The sequence below is a fragment of the Neltuma alba genome, unplaced genomic scaffold (genome assembly GCF_004799145.2).
Source record: "Neltuma alba isolate B1F8T4 unplaced genomic scaffold, ASM479914v2 tig00013687_pilon, whole genome shotgun sequence".
Lineage (NCBI taxonomy): Eukaryota > Viridiplantae > Streptophyta > Magnoliopsida > Fabales > Fabaceae > Neltuma > Neltuma alba.
Genome location: NW_021637852.1, coordinates 91,103 through 99,766, shown reverse-complemented (window position 1 = coordinate 99,766; position 8,664 = coordinate 91,103). Strand labels below are relative to the sequence as shown.

The window sequence follows — 8,664 nt, the reverse complement described above, 5'->3', positions numbered from 1 at the left end:
TGAAAAAACACACTGTTAATGGCATTAACGGAGTTATGAATATCATTATAAGAGTTGTTAATCATGTTACAACTATTGAAAAAAATGTGAGTTTAAAAATCTAAAAAAAAATGTGTTTAGTAGTATTTATGGAATTGTGAATACTGCCATAAAAGGTGTTAATCATATTACAGATGTTGAAACAATCTCCAAAAAAGAAAAAAGTTTCCAATTGCTGTAGCTTCAGTGCCCTACGACCCACTTAAACTCCAGCATGGGTTGTCGACAGCCGGTGAGGAGGGCTTAAGATTTTTTTTTTAAAAAAATAAAGCATAAAATTGTAAATTTACCAACATTTCAAAATTGTAATTTAGTAATTATGACGAATTTGGAATTTGTTAAATTCATGTGATTTTTTAGGATTCTGAAATTCAAAAATTGCTTTTGTGGAAAAAAAAAAAGGACTATGAACACAAACAATATTTTTAGGGATCCCTACCTTAAATCCTTTCAACAAAAATATATATAGACATGCCTGTCATATAATGTGTTGCATGGTTTTAATAGAGTTGTGATTATTATTATCAGAGATTAAGAGTTGACATTCGCATTATAGATGTTTTAAAAAAACATCCTAACATAAAAAACATGAAAAAACACACTGTTAATGGCGTTAACGGAGTTATGAATATCATTATAAGAGTTGTTAATCATGTTACAACTATTGAAAAAATGTGAGTTTAAAAATCTAAAAAAAATGCGTTTAGTAGTATTTATGGAATTGTTAATACTGCCATAAAAGGTGTTAATCATATTACAGATGTTGAACCAATCTCCAAACAAGAAAAAGTTTCCAATTGCTGTAGCTTCAGTGCCCTACGACCCACTTAAACTCCAGCATGGGTTGTCGACAGCCGGTGAGGAGAGCTTAAGATTTTTTTTTAAAAAAAAATAAAGCATAAAATTGTAAATTTACCAACATTTCAAAATTGTAATTTAGTAATTATGACGAATTTGGAATTTGTTAAATTCATGTGATTTTTTAGGATTTTGAAATTCAAAAATTACTTTTTTGGAAAAAAAAAAAAGGACTATGAACACAAACAATATTTTTAGGGATCCCTACCTTAAATCCTTTCAACCAAAATATATATAGACATGCCTGTCATATAAAGTGTTGCATGGTTTTCATAGAGTCGTGATTATTATTATCAGAGATTAAGAGTTGGCATTCGGATTATAAATGTTTTAAAAAAACATCCTAACATAAAAAACATGAAAAAACACACTGTTAATGGCGTTAACGGAGTTATGAATATCATTATAAGAGTTGTTAATCATGTTACAACTATTGAAAAAAATGTGAGTTTAAAAATCTAAAAAAAAATGCGTTTAGTAGTATTTATGGAATTGTTAATACTGCCATAAAAGGTGTTAATCATATTACAGATGTTGAAACAATCTCCAAAAAAAAAAAGTTTCCAATTGCTGTAGCTTCAGTGCCCTACGACCCACTTAAACTCCAGCATGGGTTGTCGACAGCCGGTGAGGAGGGCTTAAGATTTTTTTTTATAAAAAAATAGAGCATAAAATTGTAAATTTACCAACATTTCAAAATTGTAATTTAGTAATTATGACGAATTTGGAATTTGTTAAATTCATGTGATTTTTTAGGATTCTGAAATTCAAAAATTACTTTTGTGGAAAAAAAAAAGGACTATGAACACAAACAATATTTTTAGGGATCCCTACCTTAAATCCTTTCAACCAAAATATATATAGACATGCCTGTCATATAAAGTGTTGCATGGTTTTCATAGAGTCGTGATTATTATTATCAGAGATTAAGAGTTGGCATTCGGATTATAAATGTTTTAAAAAACATCCTAACATAAAAAACATGAAAAAACACACTGTTAATGGCGTTAACGGAGTTATGAATATCATTATAAGAGTTGTTAATCATGTTACAACTATTGAAAAAAATGTGAGTTTAAAAATCTAAAAAAAAATGCGTTTAGTAGTATTTATGGAATTGTTAATACTGCCATAAAAGGTGTTAATCATATTACAGATGTTGAAACAATCTCCAAAAAAGAAAAAGTTTCCAATTGCTGTAGCTTCAGTGCCCTACGACCCACTTAAACTCCAGCATGGGTTGTCGACAGCCGGTGAGGAGAGCTTAAGATTTTTTTTTAAAAAAATAAAGCATAAAATTGTAAATTTACCAACATTTCAAAATTGTAATTTAGTAATTATGACGAATTTGGAATTTGTTAAATTCATGTGATTTTTTAGGATTTTGAAATTCAAAAATTACTTTTTTGGAAAAAAAAAAAAGGACTATGAACACAAACAATATTTTTAGGGATCCCTACCTTAAATCCTTTCAACCAAAATATATATAGACATGCCTGTCATATAATGTGTTGCATGGTTTTAATAGAGTTGTGATTATTATTATTAGAGATTAAGAGTTGACATTCGCATTATAAATGTTTTAAAAAAACATCCTAACATAAAAAACATGAAAAAACACACTGTTAATGGCGTTAACGGAGTTATGAATATCATTATAAGAGTTGTTAATCATGTTACAACTATTGAAAAAAATGTGAGTTTAAAAATCTAAAAAAAAATGCGTTTAGTAGTATTTATGGAATTGTGAATACTGCCATAAAAGGTGTTAATCATATTACAGATGTTGAAACAATCTCCAAAAAAAAAAAGTTTCCAATTGCTGTAGCTTCAGTGCCCTACGACCCACTTAAACTCCAGCATGGGTTGTCGACAGCCGGTGAGGAGGGCTTAAGATTTTTTTTTATAAAAAAAATAGAGCATAAAATTGTAAATTTACCAACATTTCAAAATTGTAATTTAGTAATTATGACGAATTTGGAATTTGTTAAATTCATGTGATTTTTTAGGATTCTGAAATTCAAAAATTACTTTTGTGGAAAAAAAAAAGGACTATGAACACAAACAATATTTTTAGGGATCCCTACCTTAAATCCTTTCAACCAAAATATATATAGACATGCCTGTCATATAAAGTGTTGCATGGTTTTCATAGAGTCGTGATTATTATTATCAGAGATTAAGAGTTGGCATTCGGATTATAAATGTTTTAAAAAAACATCCTAACATAAAAAACATGAAAAAACACACTGTTAATGGCGTTAACGGAGTTATGAATATCATTATAAGAGTTGTTAATCATGTTACAACTATTGAAAAAAATGTGAGTTTAAAAATCTAAAAAAAAATGTGTTTAGTAGTATTTATGGAATTGTGAATTTTGGCATAAAAGGTGTTAATGATATTACGGATGTTGAAAAAATCTTCAAAAAGAAAAAGTTGCCAATTGGTGTAGCTTCAGTGCCCAACGACCCACTTAAACTCTAGCACGGGTTGTCGACAGCCGGTGAGGAGAGCTTTAGATTTTTTTTTTTAAAAAATAAAACATAAAATTGTAAATTTACCAGCATTTCAAAATTTTAATTTAGTAATTATGAGGAATTTGGAATTTGTTAAATTCATGTGGTTTTTTAGGACTCTGAAATTAAAAAATTACTTTTTTGGAAAAAAGAAGGACTATGGATACAAACAATAATTTTAGGGATCCCTACCTTAAATCCTTTCAACCAAAATATATATAGACATGCCTGTCATATAATGTGTTGCATGGTTTTAATAGAGTTGTGATTATTAATATAAGAGATTAAGAGTTGACATTCACATTATAAATGTTTTAAAAAAACATTTTAACTTAAAAACCTGAAAAAACACAATGTTAATGGCGTTAACGGAGTTACGAATATCTTTATAAGAGTGGTTAATCATGTTAAAACTATTGAAAAAAATGTGAGTTTAAAACTCTAAAAAAAATATATGTTTAGTAGTATTTATGGAATTGTGAATATTGCCACAAAAGGTGCTAATCATATTACAGATGTTGAAAGAATCTCCAAAAAAAAAAAAAGTTGCCAATTGCTGTAGCTTCAGTACCCAACGACACACTTAAACTCCAGCAAGGGTTGTCCACAGCCGGGGAGGAGAGCTTAAGATTTTTTTTTTTAAAAATAAAGGATAAAACGGTAAATTTACCAACATTTCAAAATTTTAATTTAGTAATTATGAGGAATTTGGAATTTGTTAAATTCATGTGATGTTTTAGGATTCCCAAATTCAAAAATTACTTTTCTGGAAAAAAGAAGGACTATGAATACAAAAGATATTTTTAGGGATCCCTACCTTAATTCCTTTCAACCAAAATATATATAGACATGTTAGTAATATAAAGTGTTGCATGGTTTTAATAGAGTCGTGACTATTATTATGAGAGATTAAGAGTTAACATTCACATTATAAATGTTTTAGAAAAAATCCTAACTTAAAAACCTGAAAAAACATGGCGTTAACAGAGTTATGAATATCATTATAAGAGTTGTTAATCATGTTACAACTATTGAAAAAAATGTGAGTTTAAAAATCTAAAAAAAATATGTGTTTAGTAGTATTGATGGAATTGTGAACATTGGCATAAAAGGTGTTAATCATATTACAGATGTTGAACGAATCTCCAAAAAAAAAAAAAACTGTTGCCAATTGCTGTAGCTTCAGTGCCCAACGACCCACTTAAACTCCAGCATGGGTTGTCGACAGCTGGTGAGGAGAGCTTAAGATTTTTTTTTAAAAAAAACAACAAAGCATAAAATTGTAAATTTACCAACATTTCAAAATTTTAATTTAGTAATTATGAGGAATTTGGAATTTGTTAAATTCATGTGATTTTTTAGGATTCTGAAATTCAAAAATTACTTTTTTGGGAAAAAAAGGACTATGGATACAAACAATATTTTTAGGGATCCCTACCTTAATTCCTTTCAACCAAAATATATAGACATGCCTGTCATATAAAGTGTTGCATGGTTTTCGTAGAGTTGTGATTATTATTATCAGAGATTAAGAGTTGACATTCACATTATAAATGTTTTAAAAAAAATCCTAACTTAAAAACCTAAAAAAACACATTGTTAATGGCGTTAACGGAGTTATGAATATCATTATAAGAGTTGTTAATCATGTTACAACTATTGAAAAAAATGTGAGTTTAAACATGTAAAAAAAATATGTGTTTAGTAGTATTTATGGAATTGTGGATATTGCCATAAAAGGTGTTAATCATATTACATATGTTGAAACAATCTCCGAAAAAAAAAAAAAGTTGCTAATTGCTGTAGCTTCAGTGCCCAACAACCCACTTAAACTCCAGCATGGGTTGTCGACAGCCGGTGAGGAGAGCTTAAGATTTCTTTTTTAAAAAATAAAGCATAAAATTGTAAATTTACCAACATTTCAAATTTTTAATTTAGTAATAATGACGAATTTGGAATTTGTTAAATTCATGTGATTTTTTAGGATTTTGAAATTCAAAAATTACTTTTTTGGAATTTTCCCCATTTAAAACTATATATATGTGGCCAACAAGTGCCTTTTGTTTAATTACAATTGCATTTTGCATCTTGCTTGGAAGATTCACTAAAAAAAAAAAAGAACATACTGTAGTGATTGTGCATGCAGTCAATACCTTTGATGTTGGTGAACACTGAAGGACCACACAAAGTTGAAAATGGCCACCAACCATTAAAAGCCTGCCCTTCTTCAAAAGTAATCTCTTTGTTTAGAACCCCACCAAGCTCTAGCTTCTTTGCTCTGTTCAGCGTCTCCGTCATTGACTCGAGGCCCAACATCAAATCGCCCATGGAAGGTCGTTTATTCCCATCTTCAGCTAAGCATTGTAATGCAATCTCTGTGTATTCCTTCAAGCACTCTGGCGTTATGCTTTCCCTGATGAATGGATCTACAGTTTCATAAATCTCATTCTCATTAACACATCTTCGAACCCACTCTACCAGGTTTTGTTGCTGCCTCTCCACCCCACGTAGGATAGGAGGCCTCCCACACAAAGTCTCTCGAAGGACAACTCCAAATGAGTACACATCTGACTTCTCCGTCAATCTTTGACACATGTAATATTCTGGATCCAAATATCCGAAGCTTCCTTTCACTACTGTGCTTATGTTAATGTTGGATCTCGTGATTCCCGAGGGTCCTATTTTGGAGAGTCCAAAATCTGAAATCTTGGCCATCTAGTTCTCATCTATCAGGATGTTTGTCGATTTGATGTCACGGTGAATGATAGCATGCTTTGCACCTGTATGTAAATAGTGCAGTCCCCGTGCTGCACCCAGACAAATCTCCAGCCTTTGACGCCAAGAAAGTAGGCGCTGATCAGACTCGTAGAGATGGTCAAATAGGGTCCCACGAGCCATGAACTCGTAGACAAGGATCATCTCATTGCTATCTGTGCAATAACCCATAAGAGACACCAAATGATGGTGACGAAGCTAAGAGAGCATTTCAATCTCAGTTTGGAACTCTCTAAGCCCTTGTTGTGAACCTTCTTTGAGCCGTTTGATTGCCACAGAAACTGAACCATTATCAATTTGACCTTTATAGACATTACCAAACCCTCCAACACCTATTACTAAGCTATCATCGAAATTATCAGTGGCTTCTTTCACCCCAATTATTGAAAAGCACCGACACAAATCCAATGGCACTAATGGTGTCCCTGGGGCTTTGCTTGCTTTAGACTCGGCTACTGTTTTTTGTTGCCAGTGTATTAGACAAACAATAAGGGATAGAATAAGGAAGCCCAAAGCTGCCCCAACAACTATGGGTATCATTCTCCTTGTGTTCATTTGCGACGAGGATGATGGCAGTGAGGGAGATGAGCGTGGGACGTCACTTATTTTGAAAACTTCAACACCATTCAATAACACGTCTCTGTAAGTGCTTTTACGTGTGCTTCTTGCAATAATGGGAAGTGGTTGCAACTTAATTGGAAGATTCAACTTCGTTGTGTTTCCTTTGCTCTGCATCCACACAGTGTAGTCCCTATGGACGGGAACCAGCAGGTTGCCACTCCATTGGAGCACATCGGCGTAACCCTCCGCTAAATGATCATCTATAAAGATCTGAAAAACTCTGTCTCCAACATTTTTTACTGCTTTGTCAAACTCACAGAAATGTAATCTCACCGGATAAAAAAACTTAAGAGTCCACTTCAAACTCCCAAGTCACATTAAATTTGGACGTTTCTTTCATCTCGTAATTTCTGACAGTCTTATACACTTCATCCGGTGCAAAATAATCTTGATCATCGCTGTAGGCTAGATTCACACCAAAAGCTGCCGATACACTGGACGGCCGCTCTATCTCCAAGTACGAAAGATCCTGGTCCCACTCACGAAGCATACCAGTATCATCTTGGGGAGGAATCTGCCTCCCACCAACGTTAATTCTGTACATGGACTCAAGAAAACTGTTGTTTTCAACAGGAAGCCTGGGTCCATCTTTCAATTGGATACCTTGCAGGTTGTCTGGACTGGTGTAATAAAGATCGCTAGGCATAGAGATGACCTCGATCCCTTTGACAAAAGTGTAAGCGTTCGGATGAGACAGATTGGGCAAGAAGGTCTCCTTTAGCGTCTGACCTTGCTCAACACAGACACAGTACTCTCGTGAAATGGTTTCTTGGGCAGCGTCATGGGTCTCAAGTGAAGCATTGAAGTCCTTAAGAAGGGTGAAAGATCCTGCTTTGACGGAGAAGAGAGAGTCCGAGAGAAGGAAGTTGTGGCCGTAAGAATACGGGTAAAAGTACAGGCGAATAAACTTGCGGCCCTTGGTGACCCGAAAGGCCTAGGAGAATTCAGAGCGAGAGAGGCGTGCGGCGCCGTAAGGGCTTGTTCTGTTGACTGGTGCATCGACTTTGACCGAGATTGTGTCGACGTTGGGGTCGATGAGAGAAAAAAGAGTGAAGCCATTGTTGTCTCCGGTCCAGGTCTGCTTATTAACAGACAGAATATTGCCGGAGTTACCACAGCTGACGGCGAGATGATCTACCGGTATGTAGGAAGTGACGTGCACAGTTAAAATGAGTTGGACGAAGAAGAATAAGTTGAAGGACATGGTGGTCGCTGGTAGGTTAGTGAATATGAAGAGAATCAGAGCTTAGAGGCGATTTATCAAAAGCTGAACAGAGAAGTTACAGCAGAGAGTCCCGTGAGACAATTATCGAGGCGTCTGATATTTTATTCAAAGAGACAGTGCTGTTTCTTTCTCATTTATTTTCAAAGAGCCCATGGTCCATGTAGTTTCATGATACAAAAATCCATGGTCAATTTGAATGTGTGGAGCCCACACCATCTCATTCAATTGTATAAGGACCACGGGTTCTCGTATTCCTCGTCACAAAGAGCCATATATAACTTGCATTGTCTACCTTTGGGGCTCTCAGGCCTGGGTCGAAGGTTTAGTCAGTTTGAAGACAACGTTCTCGTTCAAGCTGCCCACAGCAGTTACAGCGACGAAGAAGTGATCTTTGTGATCGAGAAAAAAAATGTTGAGAAGTTAGTTTCTTTCAAGAGTAGGTGATTCTTTTCTTTTTTTATTACTATTTTTTTAAATTCATAGCTACAGTATGTTAATGGGTATCTTGGGAAGTAAAAACTAGTATAAAAATTCTCCAATTAGATAATAACTTGTGTAACTTGCAAATAATTTCCAGGCACAGCGGTTGACTTATTCGTCAATGGCAGCTCCGATTTCGTGAAAGGA

General features: G+C 33.8%; 1 pseudogene; it reads right to left on the bottom strand.

The window, feature by feature from the left end:
* Window positions 1-5,418: 5,418 nt before the first annotated feature.
* Window positions 5,419-6,937, bottom strand: LOC114738793 (receptor-like protein kinase FERONIA; annotated as a pseudogene).
* Window positions 6,938-8,664: the final 1,727 nt, after the last annotated feature.